This window comes from Setaria italica, chromosome II (genome assembly GCF_000263155.2).
Source record: "Setaria italica strain Yugu1 chromosome II, Setaria_italica_v2.0, whole genome shotgun sequence".
NCBI classification, from domain to species: Eukaryota; Viridiplantae; Streptophyta; class Magnoliopsida; order Poales; family Poaceae; genus Setaria; species Setaria italica.
This window is the reverse complement of record NC_028451.1, coordinates 19,673,326-19,698,630: the sequence shown is the minus strand read 5'-3', so window position 1 is coordinate 19,698,630 and position 25,305 is coordinate 19,673,326. Positions and strand designations below refer to the sequence as shown.

Genomic DNA, 25,305 nt, shown 5'->3' with positions numbered 1-25,305 from the left:
TGTTTGAAGCATCTGGACAACTGCAGTTATATCTACATTCTTGTTTATTGAAACTAAGAGCATCCATTACAAACATTCACCCATAAGGTACCAATTCTACAGCAAATAGCCCAGAAATATACTACTACAAACACAAATCAAGAAAAAGGAACCATGGTCAGTATAATGCTTCCAAGGTTCACCCTACAACATTGAATCATATACTTAGGGATGTGGATCCTAGTTTACAAGGGTGCTTCCCTCCTTGAACAGCACAATGATGTTGCTACCGTCACCTCTAGATATCATGAGCTCTTCATCAAGGTACGTTGTGGGCAACCAGGACTCAGCATTGTTGGTCCCAATCAGTATCTTCAGTGGTGGCTGACCAGAGATGGTCTTTGCAACCAAGGCTGCTGCATTTTCGATGGAAGAAAATATGCCTTTCAATGGGCTTAGGTCGATGTTCTGTCCAAAGAGCTCAAACATCTTAGGTAGCACAATGGAGTCGGTCACTTGTGGGGTTTCGATAACACCTTCATCAAATTTGATCTGGAAAGTTGAGAACCATATGAATTTGTTAAAAATATCTAGCTGAATTCACTCAAGGTTCTGTGCTACAAGTGCCACATGTGGGTTCAAGAAGGCCGATAAAATGAATTCAGTCATAGGTGAAAAATGGTTTTGGATGAGGATAACAGAACTTCACCTGCACACACTTGGGGCTTCTAATTTCAAACTTAGCATTCGTGGAAATTGAGGTTGTAGCCAATGGTCCTGAAAACTTGATGCAGTTTTGCACTGTGAAAGTCTCTGAATCAATAGTCTGTGATATCTCCTCCACTGTTACAAGCTCAGGTAGCCTTCCGGACCCAGCAGAGGGAATATTTGAGAAAATGATGTGTACCTGAAATCATGTTCTTAATTATTCTCCTAAATTTCTTATGGCTGCTGCAATTTCATTCAAAAAGAGTTTCACTTCAATGAACTTCCTCAAAATTCCAGTTAGTTAGTTTCAGAAGTCAGAAGTATGTATAGTCATGATGTTGACTGCAGTTGAGTTATCAAAGCAGTGAAGCGTTCAGAACTGGCACATCCATGTCCTCTCATGGTTTGTCAACAGCATATCCATGTCCTCTTACAGTTGATTCCAGATATCCATGTTTAAGATTTAGTGTGATGATCAGGAAAAAAAGGTTACCTGTGGATCACTATGATTACTCAACTAGAAAAATTGCAATTCAATATTCAAGCCCTAATACCCCAAAAGGGTATCATAAGTGACATATAGCAATAGCACAAAACATGTTCATGCAACCGCACAATAAAACAAAATCCGTGGACTTGAATAGCACTTAGGCAAGTGTGTTCTATAATCTTACAAAATTATAAGCAATCCCTTATTCACCATTGCAAAATTCTGCCATCCCTTATTTGCTATCAATGTCTCAGTGACACATTGGACTCATCTATGTCACTGGTAGTGACAAATAAGGGATGGGGGCAATTTCAGTGGCAAAAAATTCAGTCGTGCCCACCTAGTGAATTGGCCTAGTTGACCACAAAAGTGAAATTTATTACTGAGACACACAATTGGTAGAAGTTTTTGAAGCACGCATTATAGTTTCTAAACAAATTTTCATCAGCCAACCTTAATCTCAGATGTAAAAGGTACCTTTCAACTATGTATGTAGTTTTCAGTATCGATCAAGTGATTCATAGATTAGCACCCAATGCAAATGCGAATGTGTAACACGCTTGTTAGATTGTGCCTCAAAATTAGCCGCTTCTAGTCTCTACCCCACAAAATGTCCCCCGCTGAGATGATTTTTTCTCAACCCACACCAATCCATACACCCAAGAAATCAACACATCCAAAATATACTGTCCGGATCTCTCCACGTATGTTCTCTCTCCTTACTCACTCAGGTCCAACGGTCCATGTTATTTGGATCATCCCACCGCACCCCTTTATTTTGGCCCCGCCTCCCTCGCTTGCATACCCCGTCCCCCAGCCCGTGACCCAACCTCCTCATCTCCTCTTCTCTAACGAGCCCCAAATCGCTGCCGCGGCCCAATCGCCAATGATGCTGATGCGCAGATGACGACATGGAGGGGGAGGGACGTGATCCCCCTTCAACCCCCATGCCCCCCTCACGCCCCCCCCCCCCCGCTTGTTCCTCTCTTTCTCTCCCCACTAGTCCTCCCGCTAGCTCCCTAGATTTTAGACCCCTTCCATGTTTGCCATGATTTCTCTAATTTGCGCGTCCAAGCTCTGACCTCAGGTGACCCTAATGCATAGGTGAGCCACCGCCCGCTGCTGGAGTGATTCTATTTTTGGTGATTTGGTTTCTGCCACTGAATTTGATTGGTTTATGTGGCCGGTGTTGACATGAAAAATCGGCCAACGATCCCTAGCGCGCCGCACACGAAGGCCTGGGAGGTCTACTTAACTCCAGTGTAGGTCCTAAGCTTCTTGATGTTTGGGGTGTGCCGGTCAGTTTGACCATTCAACTGACAAGGTGTGGAGCGACGTCATATCGGCTAGTTAATAGAATCACAATACTGAGCCGACACCGTGCTTGGACAAATAAGATATATGAAGATCCGTTGGCTAGGTTATATAATTGAAGTAAACGGAGCTGACGACTAATGGCCGATGCGATAATTAAACATTTAGACGCATATCGACCAGCAAATAGAATCAACAAACTAAGCAATCACGGAACAAATAAATCATCATAAATAGAACAAGCAAGCTTATGACAATTAATCTAGCATCACCAACAGTCGGATCGGCCCTAACCGAGACATCGCTGGAAGTAGGGTGGTAGACTTATGATGAGGACACCACAAGTACATCTACACCAGCAGCACCTCAGGCGCCTCCAGTTGCTCATCCACCTCAGGCGCCTACAGTTGCTCATCCAGTTGGGCCAATCACTCGAGCCCGTGCGAGAGAATTAAACTTCATCATGCTGTTAAGGAACGAAGGCCCATCGGAATAAGAAGATGGCCCAACAGGGCAGCCCAGGTGGGGCGCCTAGGGTTGGGCGCCGTGACCCCTTCGGACTCCAGGGGCTGCGCCCCCTTTATTTAGTCCGAGTCCTTTTTGTTTACGACTTGAGTTTTGTTTTACATCTAGCTTTAGCTACTCTTGAACACGCGCAAATACGTGCTGTCCTTGTGATTCAGAACTCCACCTTCGAGTGATATTTAGATTGCTCGCCTCTCTTTCTTGTTCGTTCTTCGATTGCGGACAGGAATCGATCTTCGTGATCAGGCTGATCTCGCACCAGCGAGGTTGGTAACCATCGGGAGTTGGTTCAGCGATTGCATTGGCGCTTCGGGTTCGCTCGTCGTAGTCGGATCGTGAGGGTCTACTTCCACCAAGTCGAATTTATCTCCACTCACCGAAAGATCGGGCACTCCGACTCTATCAAGTGGTATCAGCTTTCCAGGTTGATCGGTGAGTTTTACCGAGTGTTTTTTCCCTTCCTACAGTCCACAAAAACCAAAACAAATTTTTTTCAGGTTAGATCCTTTGTCCCAGCAACCGTTTAGCCTCGCACATTCTTTCAATAAGTGTCTTTGTTGAATTTGTGTGCCTACTCGTTCAATTGTTGCTGGTTACTTGTGTTTAATCTTTTGTTTCTCGTTTTTCATCTAACCCTAGTTTTCGCCGCCGCCGCCGTTCCGCTGCTCGCCAACCCTACCAGCCGCGCCCACCGCACCTCCCCCCGCGACAACCGCGCCGCGCCATCCCACTACTCCGATCGCCCTCCCCTGTCAAAAAAAAAAAGGGTCGAAAGCAATCACAAAAAAAAAGGAAAGTGCAAAAAAAAAAAAAAAAGGAAAGAAGCAAAAAAAAACAAAAGACGAAGAAGAATCCAACAGGGAGAAGGAAGGTGATTCGGATTTGTTTCGGTGGAACCTCCCTTTGCGCGCGCCGTGACTCCTCCTGGGTCACGACTCTCTGGTGTTATTTCCCCCCTCCCCCACGCATTCCGTGCCTCTTTCTTGGTCCTTTATTATTCTGAGGTCCGCCTTTTTTTTACCGGAATACCCCTGTCCTTTCGGAAAAAGTGTGTGCCGCAATTTGATATTTGAGATCCTCTGTGTTCCTATTATCAGTTTTGGGGCACCCTCTGTGAAAAAAAAAAAACAGAAATTAAAAAAAAAAAGGAGGTGCACCCTCTCCACCTTGCCTCTGTTCTTTCGATTTTTCCTTGTTACCAGCAACTCTTGTTACGTGTTTGGCACTATCTTTCAACTTTGCATTATTGTTTGATTGTGCTAATCCTTCATTTGAGTGCAGCCTTCCCAGAACTCCACATAGTTCTACGACGAGCATATTTTGTTTCTCCAGGCAATCGCTCCTCCAATCTTTCGTGAGTTCCACCGGTTGGTTGCAGTTCGCCCCTGTGTGCGTGGTAAGAACGGATAAGAATTTGATAACAGCACTAGTGTGAGCGCCTTGTGAGCTGTTACACCCCTATTTTGTCGTCGCTTGTGTTCTTGTCTTTGCGCTAACCATGGCAGATGATGTCGACGCGGGGGCTACCCAGCTACAGGGCATACGGGCGCAAGTTGAAGGGCTTGTCACCGACATTCAGACGATTCATGAACGGCTGGAATCGACGATCTCCTCGACGACCGAGCGGTGTGATCAGCTCGACCTTGCACAGACGGCCGCTAAGGCCACACTCGACTCAGTTGTGGCAAGACTCGATGCATTGCACACTACAGTCGCAGAGTTGCAGCAGGGTTATGGTGGTGACTCGGACCAGGACGATGGCGACCGCCGTGGCCGTGCCCGCCGCGTGCCACGCCGTCCCGGTGGTAATGATTCCTTTTCCAAGATTAAATTTAAAATTCCACCTTTTAATGGCAAATATGATCCTGCTGCATATCTTGATTGGGAATTAGAAGTTGAACAGAAATTTTCATGCCATGATATTCTTGCTAATTCTCAAGTTAAAGCTGCTATTAGTGAATTTACTGATTTTGCTTTAATTTGGTGGCGTGAATATAAACACAAACATCCCAATACCATTCCAACCACTTGGGAGCAATTAAAAACTGCTATGCGCCACAGATTTGTGCCTTCTTATTATGCTCGCGATTTGCTTAATAAAATGCAACGTTTTCAGCAAGGTTCCAAATCTGTTGAGGAATATTTCCAGGAATTACAAATAGGAATGATTCGTTGTGGGTTATTGGAGGAAAACGACGCTGCTATGGCACGTTTTCGTGGTGGTTTGAACCGCGAAATTCAGGATATACTTGATTATAAGGACTACACCGATATGACAACATTATTTGAATATGCTTGCAAAGCTGAACGTGAAGTGCAGGGACGCCGCTCGAAGACATATTCTAACTCTTTTGCAGGAAGAAGCTCGCCATCCAACTCCGCACCCGCTCTCCCTGCGCCACCCACGCCCACCACGACACCGCGCGAGCGAACGGCAAAACCTGCAAGCGCTGCCCCTTCCACAGGCACCGCCCCTCCCACAGGCCGTACACGGGATATTCAGTGTCATCGTTGCAAAGGATTTGGCCATGTGATTCGGGACTGTCCGAACAAGCGCACTTTGCTTCTTCGTGACGATGGTGAGTACTCTTCCGCTAGTGATTCTGAAGATACTCGACATGCGATGCTTGCCACTGACCATGCAGCTATGGAGGTACATGTCAACCCGGGCGACGCCGATAGGTATGAAAGTCTTGTTGTGCAGCGTGTTCTTAGTACACAGGTCGCCCCGTCCGAGAAGAATCAGCGACACACTCTTTTCCATACCAAGGGCGTTGTGCAGGAGCGGTCGATTCGCATCATCATCGACAGCGGCAGCTGCAACAATTTGGCGAGTACCACGCTGGTTGAAAAGTTGTCTTTACCCACTCGTAAGCATCCACATCCATATCACATTCAATGGCTTAATGATGGTGGGAAAATTAGAATTACTCGATCAGTCCGTGTTCCTTTCTCCATGGGTGCTTATTCTGATTTTGTTGATTGTGATGTTATTCCCATGGAAGCATGCTCTCTGTTACTTGGGCGACCTTGGCAATATGATACTGATAGCTTGCATCATGGTCGTTCCAATCACTATTCTTTCATGTTTAAGGGTCAGAAAATAATTATACATCCCATGACACCTGAACAAATTCTTAAAGATGATCTTGCTAGAGCTGCTAAAACTGCTAAACAACTTGAACCATCGACATCTCTTAATTCTGAAATCAAGTTGAATGCTCCTGTTTTGCTTGCCACACGTGCTGATTTTGATGAGTTACGCGATGCTCCTTTGCCATGCTATGCCCTTATATGCTCTAGTGTGCTCGTTTCACTTGATGATGCACCATCTTTGGATATTCCCCCTGCGGTTGCTAACATTTTGCAGGAGTACGCTGATGTCTTTCCAAAAGATTTGCCACCGGGACTTCCACCACTTCGTGGCATTGAGCACCAGATCGACCTCATTCCCGGCGCCCAGCTTCCGAACCGCGCACCGTACCGTACAAATCCGGATGAGACGAAGGAAATCCAGCGCCAGGTACAGGCGTTGCTTGACAAGGGTTACATTCGTGAGTCTCTTAGCCCTTGCTCCGTTCCTGTGTTACTTGTTCCAAAGAAAGATGGCTCATGGCGTATGTGTGTAGACTGTCGTGCTATTAATAACATTACCATTCGCTACCGATACCCTATACCACGCCTTGATGATATGCTAGATGAGCTTAGTGGTGCCATTATTTTCACTAAGATTGATTTGCGTAGTGGCTACCATCAGATTCGCATGAAATTAGGTGATGAATGGAAAACGGCTTTTAAAACGAAATTTGGGTTATACGAATGGTTAGTTGTGCCGTTTGGTTTGACAAATGCTCCCAGCACATTTATGCGTTTGATGAATGAAGTTCTGAGGCCCTTCATAGGATTGTTTGTAGTTGTCTATTTTGATGATATCCTCATTTACAGCAAGTCTATGGAAGAGCATTTAGAACATTTGCGTGCTGTTTTTGATGCATTGCGTGCGGCCCATTTATTTGCTAACCTCGAAAAATGCATGTTTTGCACACAACGTGTCTCGTTTCTTGGCTATGTTGTTACTCCACAGGGCATTGAGGTGGATAGCAGCAAGATTGATGCCATTCGGGAGTGGCCTACACCGACAACGGTTACACAAATTCGAAGCTTTCTTGGCCTTGCAGGTTTCTACCGTCGGTTTGTTCGTGATTTTAGCTCCATTGCAGCGCCTCTACATGAGCTTACAAAGAAGGATGTTCCCTTTGCTTGGAGTGATTCGCAAGAGGTTGCGTTCAGCACCTTGAAAGATAAGTTAACCAATGCTCCTCTCTTGCAGTTGCCTGATTTTACTAAAGTGTTTGAGCTTGAATGCGATGCTAGCGGTATTGGGCTAGGTGCTGTTTTGTTACAAGAAGGAAAACCGGTTGCTTACTTTAGCGAGAAATTAAGTGGTGCTAGCTTGAATTATTCTACTTATGATAAGGAGCTTTATGCTTTAGTGCGCACTTTGCATACTTGGCAGCACTACCTTTGGCATCGCGAGTTTATAATTCATTCTGATCATGAGGCTTTAAAACATATTCGTACCCAAACAAACCTGAACCGTCGTCATGCTAAATGGGTAGAATTCATTGAGTCTTTCCCTTACATTATTAAACACAAGAGCGGGAAGGAAAATGTCATTGCTGATGCTTTGTCTCGTCGTTATACCATGCTGTCACAGTTAGATTTTAAAATCTTTGGCTTGCAAACTGTGAAGGATCAATATGTGGATGATGCTGATTTTAAAGATGCTTTCGCCCACTGTATTCATGGCAAACCATGGGGCAAATTTCACATACAGGACGGGTTCCTGTTTCGCGCTAACAAGCTGTGTGTTCCAGCTAGCTCGGTTCGTCGTTTGTTGTTACAGGAAGCGCATGGAGGCGGTCTCATGGGGCACTTTGGCGTCTACAAGACGCATGAAGTGCTGGCTGCCCACTTCTTTTGGCCCCGGATGCGCGCTGATGTTGAGCGCCTTGTTGCCCGCTGCACTACTTGCCAGAAAGCTAAGTCACGATTAAACAACCATGGTTTGTACATGCCTTTGCCTGTTCCTACTTCCCCTTGGCTTGATATTTCTATGGACTTTGTTTTGGGATTGCCTAGAACTAAGAAGGGGAGGGACAGTATTTTTGTGGTTGTTGATCGTTTCTCCAAAATGGCTCATTTTATACCTTGTCATAAGACTGATGATGCTAGCACTGTTGCTGAATTGTTCTTTCGCGAGATTATTCGTTTGCATGGTATTCCAAATACAATAGTCTCTGATCGTGATGCTAAGTTTCTCAGTCATTTTTGGAGATCACTATGGAATAAAATGGGAACTAAATTGCTGTTTAGCACCACTTGTCACCCTCAGACTGATGGACAAACTGAGGTGGTTAATCGAACCTTGTCCACTATGCTTAGGGCTGTTTTAGATAAACACTTGAAACGTTGGGAAGATTGCTTGCCTCATGTTGAGTTTGCTTATAATCATGCAACGCATTCTTCTACAAAGATGTGTCCTTTTCAAGTTGTTTATGGTTATATTCCTCGGGCGCCTATTGATTTGTTTGCACTTGATGCCGAGGACACCCCACACATAGATGCCGCTGCACATGTTGATCAAATGATTAGCTTGCATGAGCAAACTAAACAAAACATTGCTGCTGCTAATGCTAAATATCAGGTTGCAGGTAGTAAAGGGAGAAAACATGTTACTTTTGCACCGGGTGATCTGGTTTGGTTGCATTTGAGGAAGGATCGTTTTCCTACCTTACGTCGTTCTAAATTGATGCCACGTGCTGCTGGTCCTTTTCAAGTGCTAACCAAGATTAATGATAATGCTTATATCCTTGACCTGCCTGCGGAGTTTGGTGTTTCCACGAGTTTTAATGTTGCAGATTTGAAACCGTATGTGGGCGAAGATGAGGAGTTGCCGTCGAGGACGACTTCAGTTCAAGAAGGGGAGGATGATGAGGACACCACAAGTACATCTACACCAGCAGCACCTCAGGCGCCTCCAGTTGCTCATCCACCTCAGGCGCCTACAGTTGCTCATCCAGTTGGGCCAATCACTCGAGCCCGTGCGAGAGAATTAAACTTCATCATGCTGTTAAGGAACGAAGGCCCATCGGAATAAGAAGATGGCCCAACAGGGCAGCCCAGGTGGGGCGCCTAGGGTTGGGCGCCGTGACCCCTTCGGACTCCAGGGGCTGCGCCCCCTTTATTTAGTCCGAGTCCTTTTTGTTTACGACTTGAGTTTTGTTTTACATCTAGCTTTAGCTACTCTTGAACACGCGCAAATACGCGCTGTCCTTGTGATTCAGAACTCCACCTTCGAGTGATATTTAGATTGCTCGCCTCTCTTTCTTGTTCGTTCTTCGATTGCGGACAGGAATCGATCTTCGTGATCAGGCTGATCTCGCACCAGCGAGGTTGGTAACCATCGGGAGTTGGTTCAGCGATTGCATTGGCGCTTCGGGTTCGCTCGTCGTAGTCGGATCGTGAGGGTCTACTTCCACCAAGTCGAATTTATCTCCACTCACCGAAAGATCGGGCACTCCGACTCTATCAACTTAAAAGTCATTAGCCGATGGATCTAGATGTGATTAGATAAAGGCTCGGTAAAAGCTCAGTAAAGGCCAAGAATAAGAAACTATCAGTTAATGAAGCACACTTTGTTGAACTCTTAACAATATGGTAATTGAAGCAATGCAGATATAAAAGATAAGCTAGCCGATAGATCTTAATCAAGGTAGGATAAATTTGATTCTACCAAATCTAGCAAGAGGTCAAATGATGTAGCCTTACAAGATATGATGAGAATCGATAACTGGTAGGTAAACTAAATGAAATTACAATGATGCGCCAATAATTAAATCCAAGAGCACCTGATAATGGCGATGCTTGCAAGTGAACCGGAGGTCGAGGTGATGCTGCCCTATTCACCCAAGAAGTCATCGATAAGGACGAATCTTACAAGCTTGCCGGATGTCGAAGTTGATGCAACACTACTTGCTAGAAGAAATTGTTGGGATACGAGGTAGGCTACGCTAGCGCAAAACAAAATTTTTCTACCGCGTAAAGCAGGAAAACTACCATATATTGATCACGGGATTACCACTCAACGCACTGGTGCGGAAGATGCAGAATCGTGTTGGGGCAGCAAAGTCGATCAGCATAGTTGAACATGTCAACATTGAGCAGCTCCTCAGCAGCTCGTCTACGTACAGCGAGGTCTTCCTCGTGCCGCTCTTTCTCGATCCTGTGATTCGGAATCCCTTTGTAGGTTAACTCTTAACCGTACGTAGCGTGGCCATGCATTTTCAGATCCGATCACTCGAGGGGCCTAGAGATATCACTCTCAATTAGAGAGGGTCAAATCCCATCTTGATTGATGAAGCGTCCCCACATAAGTAGAGACTAAATGTGTTATCAGCCTCCTTATGTGGGGACGCTTCAGGTGGTATCAGAGCCGTCGTTGGCCGTAGGACATAACCATTAGGACCGGAAAAGCCTTTTTGACCAAATTAAATGATTTACAAAATTTCTTACTTCCTCTGCTCAATTGCAAAACTGATTTACACCCCAATTCTTTCCAGATGGCCGAAGAAGGTTGGATCAACAGCCATTGCCTGGAGGAGCCCGGTTTTCCCAGGTTGCTGTTCGCCTGCATGGACCGCCTCGGGATTTACGAACGTCCGGAGTACTCTAGCCGGGAGTATGAAGACCATGGGACTCTCCGATGCGAGATGACCATCTTTGTGGGCAGGAGCAGCCGCTTTCCCGACATTCAGCCCTGGAATGTGTCTGCCACTGGTTTCCGACGGAAAGACACTTACCAGGCGGCAGCTCGGAAAGCCTTGCGCTAGCTGTGCCAAATTTATGAGAGGCACATCGGACGCACACCGATGAGGTTCTACCCGCCTATCAAGAAGAACCGCCCGGTTTGGCTGGCCCGGGTGAGGACTTTGGAAGGACGTGGACAGCGTGAGGATGATCTCACCGTGCTCCATATGGCTGCCTATCTCCTCACTTTGGATGAACTCTATGATGAGCAGGCCGCCCATCTGAAGTAGCAGATCCGCAGAGCTGAGGACGCCGAGGTTATGGTGAGGAGGCTCCAGGTGAGGTTGGTAGCAGCTGAAGCACGAGTCACGGCCGCCCAAAGCAATGAGGCCCTCGCCATCGAGGCCCTCAAAGAGGTCGAGGACCGGCACGTGCGGGCATTGAAGGAAGTCCACCACTCGAACCGCATGAGAAGGAAAATGCGGGTCGTGGAGGACGACGAGGCCCCAGTATTGGATGGAGTCCCTCTGCCCAGGGGTCCGGAAAGCGGAAGAGCCCCGATGCCCTACCAGCACCACCGCCTTCGGAAAGGGTCTCTGAGGTGGCTAATGGAGAAGCCTCGGAACCCACTCCCGCAGGTGGGACCCTAAGAGACGAGGTGCTTGTTGGAGGTATGCCCTAGAGGCAATCATAGAGATGATGATATTCCATTTGTATCCATGATTTGTATATTGTGTTCATTGAATATCCATTGAAGGCTACTTGAATTGATTTGCAATTATGTGAATTGTATGTGAAACTCTTTACTTGTATGGTTATTCTAAAGTTGTCCCTAGTCAGAGTTCATGCGAGGACACACATGAATATTAGACTAGCACATGTATTAGTTGATGACTATGTTTCACAAGTCATGGACATGGAGATGTTGAACTAATAATATGGACACATGTGGAGACATGTGCTAGGACTGACCCAACACGAGAAGTAGTTCTCTCTTTAAACAACATATACGCTTTGTCCTTAGACCTGAGATTGTCGCATGTATTCTAGATGTGGATCGACCTACTTAGGGGCTATCAAACGCTACGCCGTAACAGGGTAGTTATAAAGGTAGCTTTCAGGTTTGTCAAGAAGCATGCTATGAGACATGGTCAATCAAGATGGGATTTGCCCCTCTCTGATTGAGAGTGATATCTCTGGGCCCCTCGAGTGATCGGATCCGAAAATGCATGGCCATGCTACGTACGGTTAAGAGTTAACCTACAAAGGGATTCCGAATCATAGGATCGAGAAAGAGCGGTCGGCTTGAAGCTAGACCAAATATCGTGAGGCAAAGGGAATAGCATGTATATTATGTTGTGATGGTTCGTCTGATATGATCTTCGTGTGCGTATAGGAGTTGGCACGTCTTGCTAGAGGCCGCTACCGACTATTGGGCCGAGTAGGAGTACTCGGGCCATGTCTATACGTATCCGAACCCATAGGGTCACACACTTAAGGGGCTGGAAGCCCAATTCGGATCAGATCCGAGTTGGATTAGGTTTAGAAGTACTAATGGGCCTCAGACCCAGAGGCCCGTCAGGAACCTCTATAAATAGAGGGGTGGGGGTGCCCTAGGGTTTACACCTTTTGGCGAAACACACCTGCCGCGCCTCCCACGCCCTCGCCTGTTGCAACTCGCGGATCTAGCAGTCCGGCTTGCGACGCTTCCTCCCTGCACGTGTGGATACCTTGGAGGTGTTGCGCCTGCAGCACTTGGACGAGCCGCCGACAAGCCACCGACGAGCCACGACGAGCCGACGACGAGCCGCGGCACCGGAGGCGATCTTGCTGCACGTGGACGAGCTGCTGTGGAGCTGCTGGACGTGATCGACTACGTACGACTACGTTGATCGACTACGTACGACTACGTGATCGTCTTGACTGCATCGACGCATATCTACATCTTCCGCACCAGTAGTGCATCAAGTGGTAATCCCGTGATCCTTATACGGCAGTTATTCCTGGTTATACGCGGTAGATTTTTGAATTGCGCTAGTGTAGCCTACCTCGTATCCCAACAGTGCTGGCCCTCCTTATTCCGCCAGAAGACCACTCCACGCAGTGTGCAGACTCGTCACGCGAGTAGAGTGCCCCACCTAGAGTTGTACTCCAAAAGCTGTCTCGAGTCTAGATTTGTACCCCCAGTTGTGTTGTTGTACCGGTCGTGTAGTGCGTGTTTTGGCCCTACCCCAAGTGTTGTAACCGCCCCAGGAAAATAATAAAATCATTTGTGCTTGTTGTTTGTTAGTCTGTGTGCTTGTCGACAGGAGGTGGATTCTGTCTCTTCAAAAATTCGAATTAAGTATCTAAACATCACCTTAATATCCAAATCCAAGTCTCATGAAAGTTCACTCAATCTGCAGATGCCTCCCAACCGTGCCACCAGGACCTCCCCGAGTCAAGCACGTGCCACTCCTAGTGCAGAGAGACAGCTGGAAAGGCAGGGACCCCCACCAGTAGTGCACCATGAGGAGCAAGAGGTGAATCAACCCGAGGGCAGGGGGGAGAGTCAAGTGGGAGCACAGGAGCCACCGCCCCCGCCGGTCATTGATTTGGTACAAGTCATGAACAACCAGACCCTTCTACTGGAAGCTTTGGCCAATGCCATCACTCGCCAAAGGCCCCGCGGACAGGGCATGAATGAGAAACTGACAGATTTCCTCCGAACCAAGCCACCCACTTTTGGCGGGTCCATCAACCCTCTGGACGCAGATGACTGGCTGCGGGTCATTCAGAGGAAGCTAGAGCCATTCGGCTGTGAGAGCAGGGATAAGGTTCTCCTGGCTGCTCATCAACTCACTGGGACTACTTTAGCTTGGTGGGAGAACTACTGCACTGCCGCCCAGGATGCCTCCACTATCACCTGGGATGAGTTCGTGACAGAGTTCCGCCGCTATCACATTCCTGCGGCTACCATGAAGCGCAAGGCGGATGAGTTCCGTGAGCTGCGCCAAGGCAACAAGTCTGTAGAAGAGTACACCTATCAGTTCATGGAGTTGGCCCGCTATGCTCCAGAAGAAGTAGACAAGGATGAGAAGAAGCAAGACATGTTCAAGAAGGGTTTGAGCACAGAACTGAGGACCCTACTTACTCCTCAGATCTACCCTGACTTCAACACTCTGATGAACATGGCCATCCTGACTGAGAGGGCCAAGGCAGATGAAAGGAGGGACAACAAGCGCCGGTTCCTGGACAGCAAGGCCCACCAGTAGGACAGGTTCCAGAAACCAAGGAGCTTTGGTCACCTTATGCCCAGGTCCCAAGCTCCCATGCAGTACCGGACCCAGTCTCAAGCCTCCGGTTCCCATCAGGCTAATGCCCCATTCAGAAGCCAGAACCCTATCAAGGCCCCACAGAACAGCGTCAGTCAAGTCACCAACAACGGCAGGGCATGCTTCAATTGCCGTGAGCCAGGGCATTTCATTGCCAACTGCCCCTACGCCAACAAGCCAGCTGCATCGGCCTTCTCCAACGCAGTGACGGGGCCAAGGGCAGCAGTGTCAGGAGCCAATCGTGTTCCCGTCCGCAGCAACAGCCCCGGCAACAACAACAACAACAACAACAGCCAGCAGATGAGGCAGCCCCAGCAGTCGTTTGGACGAGCCCGCGTCAACCACATCAGCGCGCAAGAGGCTCAGGAAGCTCAGGGTGTTGTACTCGGTGAGTTTCTAGTCAGCTCAGTTTTGGCAACAATACTCTTCAATTCTGGAGCATCACATTCATTTATATCATCAAGCTTTGTGGATAAGCACCACATACCTACAGTACTACTAAAGGTACCCCTAATAACCCGGACGCCTGGAGCCGACATCCAGTGTCGACTAGGTTGTTCCCGGGTAAGGATCAATTTAAGTGGGGTAGAACTCCTAGCAGACTTAGTAGTACTTGAATCTAAAGGAATAGATGTGATCCTTGGAATGGATTGGCTTAGTAGTACTTGAATCTAAAGGAATAGATGTGATCCTTGGAATGGATTGGCTAAGCCTACATGATGGACACATAGGATGTGCTAATAAGGTAGTGCGCCTAATTAACCAGGATGGCGTGCAAGTGATCTGTCACACCCGAGGAAGTGGGCCCGACCCAATGGTTTTTAACATGGAAGCCAAGGCCATAGAAGGAGTCCCGGTAGTGAGTGAATACCCGGATGTCTTTCCTGAAGAACTACCTAGGATGCCCCCGGACAGGGATATAGAGTTTGTGATCGACCTTATCCCTGGAACCTCCCCTATAGCCAAGAGGCCCTATAGAATGGCAGCATCTGAGTTAGCAGGGCTGAAGAAATAGTTAGGTGAACTGCAACAGAGTAGCTTTATTAGACCTAGCTCATCCCCGTGGGGAGCCCCAGTACTCTTCGTCAAGAAGAAAGATGGAAGCATGAGGATGTGCGTGGATTATCGCACACTAAATGAGGTCACCATCAAGAATAAATACCCCCTTCCCAGAATAGATGACCTATTTGACCAATTGAAGGGAGCCAAGTATTTCTCCAAAATAGATTTGAGATCAGGGTACCACCAGCTCAAGATCTAGGAAAGTGATATCCCGAAGACAGCTTTTGTCACCTATTATGGCCAGTTTGAATTCACAGTGATGTCCTTTGGACTGACCAATGCCCCTGCTTACTTCATGAATCTCATGAACAAGGTGTTTATGGAGGAGTTAGACAAGTTTGTTGTGGTCTTTATCGACGACATACTTATCTACTCCAAGAGTGTCCAAGAGCATGAGCAACATCTGCGAGTAGTGTTGGAGAAATTGAGAGCCCACCGACTCTATGCTAAATTCAGCAAATGTGAATTTTGGCTAGAGAAGGTGGCATTTCTTGGTCACATTTTGACCGTAGAAGGAGTAGCAGTCGACCCCGAGAAAGTTGAAGCCGTCTCCAACTGGCAGCAACCCACCAATGTTAGTGAAATCAGAAGTTTTCTTGGTTTAGCTGGGTATTATCAGAGGTTTATTGAAGGATTCTCTAAGATAGCCCAACCCATGACAGAGCTACTTAGGAAGGACAAGAAGTTTAATTGGACAGAGTCATGTGAGAGGAGTTTTCAGGAACTGAAAAGAAGATTGACGACCGCCCTAGTATTAACCCTACTGGATATCCAGCGGGACTTCGTCATTTATTGTGATGCTTCCCGACAAGGGTTAGGATGTGTCCTGATGCAGGATGGGAAGGTAGTAGCATATGCCTCCCGCCAACTTAAGCCCCATGAACAAAATTACCCCACCCATGATTTGGAATTTGCAACCGTAGTGCATGCCCTCAAGATCTGGAGGCACTATCTAATCGGGAACAAGTGTGAGATCTACACGGACCACAAGAGCCTAAAATATATCTTCACCCAACCAGATCTGAATTTAAGGCAAAGAAGATGGTTAGAGTTGGTCAAGGATTATAATTTGGAAATTCACTACCACCCCGGTAAGGCCAATGTGGTAGCGGATGCGTTAAGCAGGAAATCCTATGGGCAGATCGGACCTAAGGACCCCCACTTGCAAGAGGAAATGGCCCGATTAAATGTACACATCATCCCTCAGAATACCAGCCGCAAGCTAAGTGTTCAGCCCACCCTGGAAGAAAGGATCCGAGAGGCCCAAGGTTCGGACCCGGACCTGGTGAGGGTTCGCAGGCAAACCGGAGAGAATAAAGCCCCAGACTTCAGAGTGGATAAAAAGGGAACCTTGTGGTACAAGGATAGGATTTGTGTGCCCAAGGAAGGTGAATTCCGGCAAACCATCATGGATGAGGCCCATAACTCAGCATATTCCATCCACCCGGGATCCACCAAGATGTACATGGACTTAAAGCAGAAATACTGGTGGAATGGGATGAGAGCAGACATAGCCCAGTTCGTCGCTCATTGCGATATTTGCCAAAGGGTTAAGGCCGAACATCAGAAGCCAGCCGGGTTACTGCAACCACTACCCATTCCAGTTTGGAAATGGGATCACATTGGCATGGATTTTGTAGTGGGATTGCCCAAGACTCAAAAAAGGAATGACTTCATATGGGTGATAGTGGACCGACTCACTAAAGTTGCCCACTACTTGCCCGTACGGACCACCTATGGTGGAGAAAAGCTGGCTCGACTCTATGTAGACAATATAGTGAAGCTGCATGGTGTGCCTAGCAGAATTGTTTCGGATAGAGGGACCCAATTTACCTCTAGATTCTGGAAGAGTCTGCATAAGGCTATGGGCACCAAACTGGATTTTAGTTCAGCTTATCACCCCCAGACCGATGGCCAAACAGAGAGGGTAAATCAAATCATGGAAGACATGTTGAGGGCGTGTGTCCTTACTTATGGCAAGGACTGGGAACAGAGTCTACCATATGCAGAGTTCTCATATAACAACAGTTACCAAGCCAGCTTAGGCATGTCACCGTTTGAGGCTCTCTATGGGAGAAAGTGCAGGACCCCGCTAATGTGGTCAGAAGTAGGAGAGCGCACCCTAGTGGGACCCACCTTTATTAAAGAAGCAGAAGAATGAGTGGCTGAAATACGAGAGAAGTTGAAAGCAGCACAGTCTAGGCAGAAAAGCTACTCAGATAAAAGAAGATGAGAGTTGATTTTCAGTGAGGGGGACTTCGTGTACCTTAAGGTCTCTCCGATTCGAGGTACCCGAAGGTTCCAAGTGCAAGGAAAATTAGCCCCTCGGTATATTGGACCGTACCAGGTGCTAAAAAGAGTTGGATCTGTAGCATACCACATTCAGCTGCCCGAAGAAATGTCGGACATCCACCCGGTATTTCATGTGTCCCAGCTAAGAAAATGCCTAAGAGTGCTAGAAGAGCAAGTACCGGTGGAAACGATAGATTTACAGAAGGATCTGCGATATCAGGAGGTACCCGTTAAGATTCTAGACACCGTCACCAGAAGGACAAGGAATTCAGTAGTGCGGATTTGTAGAGTCCAATGGAGTAGACATGGTGAAGAAGAAGCTACTTGGGAACGCGAGGATGCGTTAAAGAAGGAGTTTCCCCATCTTTTCAGGATTCAGCGGAATCTCGAGGACGAGATTCAATTTAAGTGGGGTAGGTTTGTAACACCCGTAAAAATCTACCAAATTAAATCACCCGTTGAAATGCTTTCCAAAATTTTCCGACTGTTGAGCCCCGTCAAATCCCCTTCTTTCCGTCGGATCCGCCGTTCCGGCCCCGACGTCGTCGACCCTCTTTTTCCGTCCCCGTAATTTTTGCCGCGTGCCCGTCAAGTCCATCACGCGTGCCGTCAAATCCCGCAATTTCCGCCGACTCCCTCTTTTCCCTTCTCCCCTTTTTCCCTCTCTTCCTTCTTTCTCATTTCCTTTCTCCTTCTCCTTTTTTTTCCTCTTTTCCTCTCTCTCCCTTCCTTCTTCTCCTTCCTGCGGCTGGCACCTTTTCCTTTCTTCCTCTGGCACCCGGCGCTCGGCGCCTTGCCCCTAGCACCGAACCCCGCACGCGTGTGCGCCGGGCCCACCTCACCCCGGGCCGCGCGCCGCGCACCCGCGCGCCCGTGCCGCTCGCCCCACCGCGCCGCTCGCCCGCACCGCGCCCTCGCCCACGCCGCACCGCGCCCGCGCCGCGCCCCGCCGCGCTGTGCCGCCCCACCGCGCCGCGCCGCTCGCCTGCGTCAGTGCCACGCCGCTTGCCGGTCCCACCCACGCGCTCGACCGCGCCGGGTCAACCGAGCCGTGCTGTCCGCTCCGCGCCAAGACCACCGTCATGTCGCCGCTCCTGTGGTCGGCCTGCCCGCCGATCACCGCACGCCGCCTCTCCCAGCGCACCTCCCCACGCCGGTCGCCGCCCCCGTACCCTCGTCAACCGAGCCGCGCCCCCCACCACGCCATCCACGAGCTCCACCACTCCGGCACGCCACCGGCCGAGATTCGCGGCGCTCCTCGAAGAGGCCACAAGCTCCTCCCGCCGCCTATAAAAGAGGGGCCGACCTCCATCCCCCACCTCTGAAGCTCCCCCACGCCACCAACACATCCCCCAAGCCGCCGACCCTCCTCCTTCTGCCTCCCCCGACGCCACCCGCCGCCGTCGGCCCCTTGGGTCCAGCCACTAATCGTCCAAGGTGAGGGGTCAATGGACCCCAATGCGCCCCTTCCACTCTCCCGCCCGGCCTGCCACCGGCAAGGCCGGCCGGCAGCCCGGCGCTGGCCGCCCGCCCACTGCCTCCCCTCTCTGTTCGCCAAGGATGGGAAGAAGATTCATTTTTGCTCGATCTGCCCCTCCCCTTCTCTCTAATTGCAACCCGGTCCTCCCACCTCTCTCTAGGGATTCTCACAACTAAGCCCTTCCACTTTTTAGAGAATTTACAAATAAGCCCTCGGTTTTCACAATTCAGTCCTAAACCTTGATTTAAGGCCCCTAACCTCCCTTTAACCCGTCATTTCATGCGCCAAATTTCCTCCAATCGATCCCAAATTCGACCACAGCCTCCTCTCATATATTTCCACCGAGGCATATCCAAAGTTCATGAAAATACTCTTCCTACCTATTTTCCGTTCACATTTCCTGTTCGGAGCTCAACGGGTAAAATCTTTTTCCTTTTTATTTATTGTGTGCTCGTTTGTGTGTGCCGTAGATCGTGGTGTACCCGAGGAGGAGCGCGAGGAGGAGTTCGACCGCGAGCCCGAGCCCAAGGACCAGTACCACGAGCAGGAGCTCCCGGAAGGCTTTGAGAACGGCAAGTCCAATCTCACCCTTTGATGCATATTTAATACCTAGTTTTTCAGACACAACCTACTGGCCTGTTTTATAAAATGCATATTGTTTTATCGCAAGACATGGTTGGATAGCCACCCCTTGATTGTTATGATTATTCCTTGTTGTCCCATATTTATCTCTAAATATGAGTTGCTCTGTTTAGATGATAAATACTGCTAGAATGCTTAGGAACTCATTATCCAAATTCAATCATGACTACATCTGTTTATTCGGAAAATAAATGTGTGAGTGTGTTCAACCAAGGAGTTGGGTTTTCGGGTGTAAAGAGAGGTGGTGGCTGAGATGGATGGGCGTTTCTTGTGTGGAATGCCGGATTGTTGAGCTCGTACCTTAGCGGTTGAGCAGAGTTGGGAGATATCCATCTTGTCATGACTAAGGACCGAGTTGATGTGTCATCCTTCCTAATTCCATCATCTGCAACCACTCGACCGTTGTATGGGCAACGGCTTAGCATAAACCCCACTAGCTAAACTACTAGGCTTCAGGTGTGCTGGTGAGCGACGGGAGCTCTTGGAAAAGGACTAAGCTATTGGTGACTTAGGTCCCGGTTTCGGCCCCGTGGATGGGTTGCTAACCCCTTGGGTGCTTCCGTGTTGACTAGTCAGTGTTGGCTAAGGTGGGTAATGGCTTTGTTTAGGATCCGTACCGTCACTAAGGTGATTGTGATACAGTACTCTACTTGTGGGAAAAGTGTACAACCTCTGTAGAGTTAAAATCTATCCGGGTAGCCGTGTCCACAGCATTGGACGAGTTACGGCTCGGTCACACAACTAGCTTTTGGGGGATGACTGGTATTTACAGTGTGTGTGTGGGATTTTGGAAGTGTCCGGCAGTTGTGCCGTGCGCTACGGCGGACGGGGAGTCCGGTAGCGATAAAACTTGGATCCTTTGCGTAGGATCAACCCCGCTTGATATATCGTTTATTAAGAAAATGTTTTATGAATATTCCTTAAAATGAAACCCTGCATATATCAAAAATCTAGCTTTATTGCAAATAAACCTTAACTATATCCTTGTTGAATCATATGCATATTCTTGTTGTATCCCCCTCCGTGGATGGGGTTGGACTTGTTGAGTACTTTTGTACTCACCCTTGTGTTGTTGCTTCAGAGGAGGATCCGGACTTTGTCTCCGAGGACTTCGAGTAGGAGGTTGCGTCTGCACCCAACGCTGCCTGCGGTGTTGGCCCTTTTGCAGGATGCTTCCGCTGACGCATAGTTCCGATTGCAGCCCGGAGTCCGACTGGACTGCAACTTGGATTTGTATTGTTATCGCTTTAGTCTTGCTTTGGGTGTGGCTTGCCCGCCCGCTCCTTCCGGAGTTGTACGGTTTCTGAACTATCTATTGAATAAATGTGTTATCAGCCTCCTGGGACTGATAATTGGATCACATTTAGTCTCTACTTATGTGGGGACGCTTCAATTGACCTTGTCTGGCATGCTTCTTGACAAATCCGAAAGCTACCTTTTTAACTACCTTGTCACAGTGTAGCGTTTGATAGCCCCTAAGTAAGTAGATCCACATCTTGAGTACATGTGACAATCTCAGGTCTAAGGACAAAGCGTGCATGTTGTGTAAAGAGAGAACTACTTCCCGTGTTGGGTCAGTCCTAGCACATGTCTCTACATGTGCCTACATTATTAGTTTGACATCTCCATATCCATGACTTGTGAAACATAGTCATCAACTAATATATGTACTAGTCTAATATTCATGTGTGTCCATACAAGTAAAGAGTTCCACATATAATTCACATAATTGCAGATCAATTCAAGTAGCCTTTAATGGATATTCAATGAACACAATATACAAATCATGGATACAATCAGATATCATCATCTCTATGATTGCCACTAGGGCATATCTCCAACAAAAACTCGTCGAGAAACTACATTACTCCTACTCCTAAGGGTGGTGTGAAGCCAAAAAAAAGATAAATGTATTTATATTTGATCGAGAGATATCTTTACAATGGCAAGGGGTACATATTTATATCCTAGACTAATGACTCCTGGTTGAACCACACAATGACGAGGACATCACTTGCTCAGATACAGCCACATTACCAACTTTTGATTCAAAGGTGAACTAATTCTTTATCATGATTGTATTTGATACATTTGATGAATTCATGCTACACCATGATGTGTGTTCATTGTCATTTTCAGAAATACATACATGGATCAAAAAGAGTGTTAAACACACATAAAAGGCATTGATGAGGACATCACCATGCTGGAGATGCACGAGTCTTGGTCTTCCTCAAGTTACAATTCGTCACCAACTCGGTCGTCGGGTTCGTTTCGGATTCAGCCGACACCCCTGCACGGTTTTGGCCATATCTCCTTCATACGACATTGAAACGAGGCGTTCTTTGATGCATTGGAATGGGGATGAAGACATCGTTCTTTTGGTTTTGGTCCTAGCTCCAGAAGGATTGTAGATTATTCTGTGTGACTACAACAAGGTGCTACGTCACCAGTTTTGGGCCAACTTGGCCTTGTATCGTGTTAGGCCTTAAGCCTAAGTTGTGAGCGCCCCCTTCCTAGTCGCCCCCAACCCTAGTTTGCCCCTTTAGATATAAACTCAGTAGCCACCGCTTTAGAAACTCGGATTTTGTTTAGTTCTAGTTTGCTTTGAGAAACTAAGATTGATTCGTTGTAACTATGACGACAAGTCCTTTTACAGTGATTCAGGGCCCCTGTTCTTGTTCTCCTCGACTGTGTCGATTAGTCCTTTCGAATTGAGAGCTTGAATCCTTCTTTACTTCATTCATATTTGCAATATCAGATTGCGTGTTTATACTTTCTTGCTTGTGTCCTTCGATTCGCTTGCATGGAAAGCCTTCTCGGCGAGGTCAATCAAGTTGTGCTTGGTTGATAACCAACAAAGCAGCAGTGTAGCAGTTGCAATGATTCAAATCATGTCTAATTAGAAGCCCAGATCGTCCACCAATCGAATTTATCACTACCTTATGGAAGATCGGGCCAGTGCTACATCAAGTGGTATCAGGATTCCAGGTTACCCGTGAGGTATACTATCATGTTTCCCCTTTAGATTCAGTTCGTGTCCAACACCTATAGTCCACAAAAAGCCCAAAACTATTTACACTTTCTGCTGTCCTATCGCCTTTTTAGCCTTTGCAATTTCCATTTCAAATTCGCTTTGTTGAGTTTGTGTTCGTAGTCGAGGCTTGTTGCTGGTTTAGTGTGTTTGTGGTCGTAGTTTCAACCACCCGTTGTTGTTTGATTGTTTTCGCCGCTATCCCATCCACTTTTACCCAAACAACAAGTCGAGCCCCCATATTACTTGACTTGCCCCGCTAGCCGTCTTGTGTACACTCTCGCTGCGCAATTCCTAGATAGGTTGCAAGACGCGTTGTGTCGCCTTTGCCTCGTAGCCCTTCTTGATTCATCTAGCGAATACCTAATTGCTGCATACTAGGGACATTGGTGCCCCTATATTGCTTGCTGAGAAGCTTTGCTCAGCCGTGATCAATGTTGGATGGATAGGGACACTTTGCCCTAGCCACCGTCGCCTTACCAGCCGCGTTGTGCCTTTCCGAAACCCTGATTCGGGGACCTTCCTTAAAATAGGCATAACTTTTCGCTTGGAACTTCGATTGAGGTAAAAAAAAATTTCCAAATTTTTGAGTCTCAGCATTTTTGCAATTCTTAGCTTTCCCAAAAAAATCAGCAAGTGGGAGTTTTCAAGCCTCTAAGTTGTTGCACGATTTTCAACAAACGTGCCTATTTTTCTATAGACCACATCACACCTCTGTTTAAGGTGCAAATTTTTGTGGTTCCATCTTGTGTGATTCCTATTCAGAGAAAAATATAAAAAAAAATAGTTGAGAAAAATAAAAAAGTGGCTTCCACCGTCCTGGAGGGAAAATCAGGGAAAAGAATTAAAACAATTGCATGAATTGCTGGTTGCTTGTTCTTTGAGTTCTATCCACCGTCGCTCTTTCCAACTTGTCGTGCTACGTCTAGGGACACGTCTTAGCCAGCAACCGTGACTTGTACTTTGGATACTTATTGAACTTTACTAATCTGCTTCAGCTATTATTTTTCCTTGCTACCATATTGTGCCTGCCCAAAGCTCCACATATACTTCTATCAGTATAGGTTCACCTTGCAACTGTTACACCTAAGCTTGACAACAGATTGTACCGTCCTGTTGGCTTTGGTAAGAACACTTGCAAGATGGTAGTAAGCCATTTGAGATATTGGTTTCCGCTTTCACCACCACCCATTAATTGCTAGTTGCTAGTTGATAGGGATAATACTTTTGTGTTGTCTTTTGCTATCTTCTAACCATGTCAGGAAAAGGGAAAGGAGTGGAGTCCCTTTCGAACTTCAATGAGTGTGTGTCCAAGGACGAGCTTACGAAGCTTCTTGCTGACCAGCGCACCTACATCGACGAGAAGTTTGATGACTTGATGCGCAACATTAACATTCTGGTTACCCGGATTGAACATGTTGAGCAACGAACTACCCCAGTGCCGCCACGCTGACCCACCCCTTATGATGATCGTCTGGAGGAGGATGATGATAACACTGATCTTGATAATGATGCACGTGACATGGACCATCTTCGGCGTAATCGTCGTGGTATGGGAGGTAATAATCATCACCGTGATAATAATGATCCTTTTGCTAAAACTAAATTTACCATGATTCCTTTTGCTGGTAATGCTGATCCTAAGGCTTATTTAGATTGGGAACTTGCTGTTGAATAAAAATTTAATTCTCATTTAGTTCCTGTTGAGCATAGAGTTAGGCTTGCTACTAGTAAGTTTACTGGTTTTGCTCTCTTTTGGTGGAATGATCTTTGCAATACTAATAATGCCAATTGTATACCTTAGACTTAGAATGTTTTAAATAACATATGAAATCTCATTTTGTTTCTTCTTATTAGCAACATGACTTGCGTATGAAACTGCAAACTTTAAAACAAGGTGAAAACGGAGTAGAAGAATATTATCAGGAATTGCTTATTGGTCTAGCACGTTGTGATATACATGAGGATGATGAAGATACTTGTGCTAGATTCTTTGGTGGTTTGAATTGTGATATACAGGATATTCTTGATTGCAAAGATTGGAATAGGTTCAACTAATTATATCATCTTCCTCTTAAAGCTGAAAGAGAAGTACAGGGACATCATCAACAACACACTTTCAGGTCCAACCCTGGAAGATCTTTTCCGCAGCAGCATTTCGACGTCGACAAGCCCTAGGCTTCTATTGCGCAGCCGCTAGTGACACCGTCTGCTACTACACATGCTTCCGAGGTGAGCAATTTGTCTCCTGTGCAGTCCCAACCACAGAAGAAAGCTATGGCCCTTGGTGCATCATCGAATAGCTCCAACAAAATTATGTGCCACCGCTGATGAAGCGAATAACGAGGATATGTAATTGCTTACATAGCCACCACTGATGGAACAAGATATGTAAGTGCTAGTGATGTTGAAGATGAATTGGTTCTTGCTACTAACAGTTTTGCATATGAAGCGAATAATGAGGAGGTTGCCATTGATTCTCTGGCTGCCTCGGCGGGTTATGAGAGCCTTCTTGTGCAGCGGGTGCTGACTTTCCAACTTGGACAAGAGGAAGAGAAGTTACAATGCTGCAATTTTTTTCACATGTTTCTCATCGTCAAGGATCGTCGTGTTCTCACCATTATTGATAGTGGGAGTTGCAACAACTTAGTGAGTT

General features: G+C 47.2%; 1 pseudogene; it reads right to left on the bottom strand.

Annotated features, from left to right (window-relative positions):
* Nucleotides 1-219: 219 nt before the first annotated feature.
* Nucleotides 220-18,577, bottom strand: LOC101782368 (annotated as a pseudogene).
* Between the last annotated feature and the right edge of the window lie 6,728 nt (nucleotides 18,578-25,305).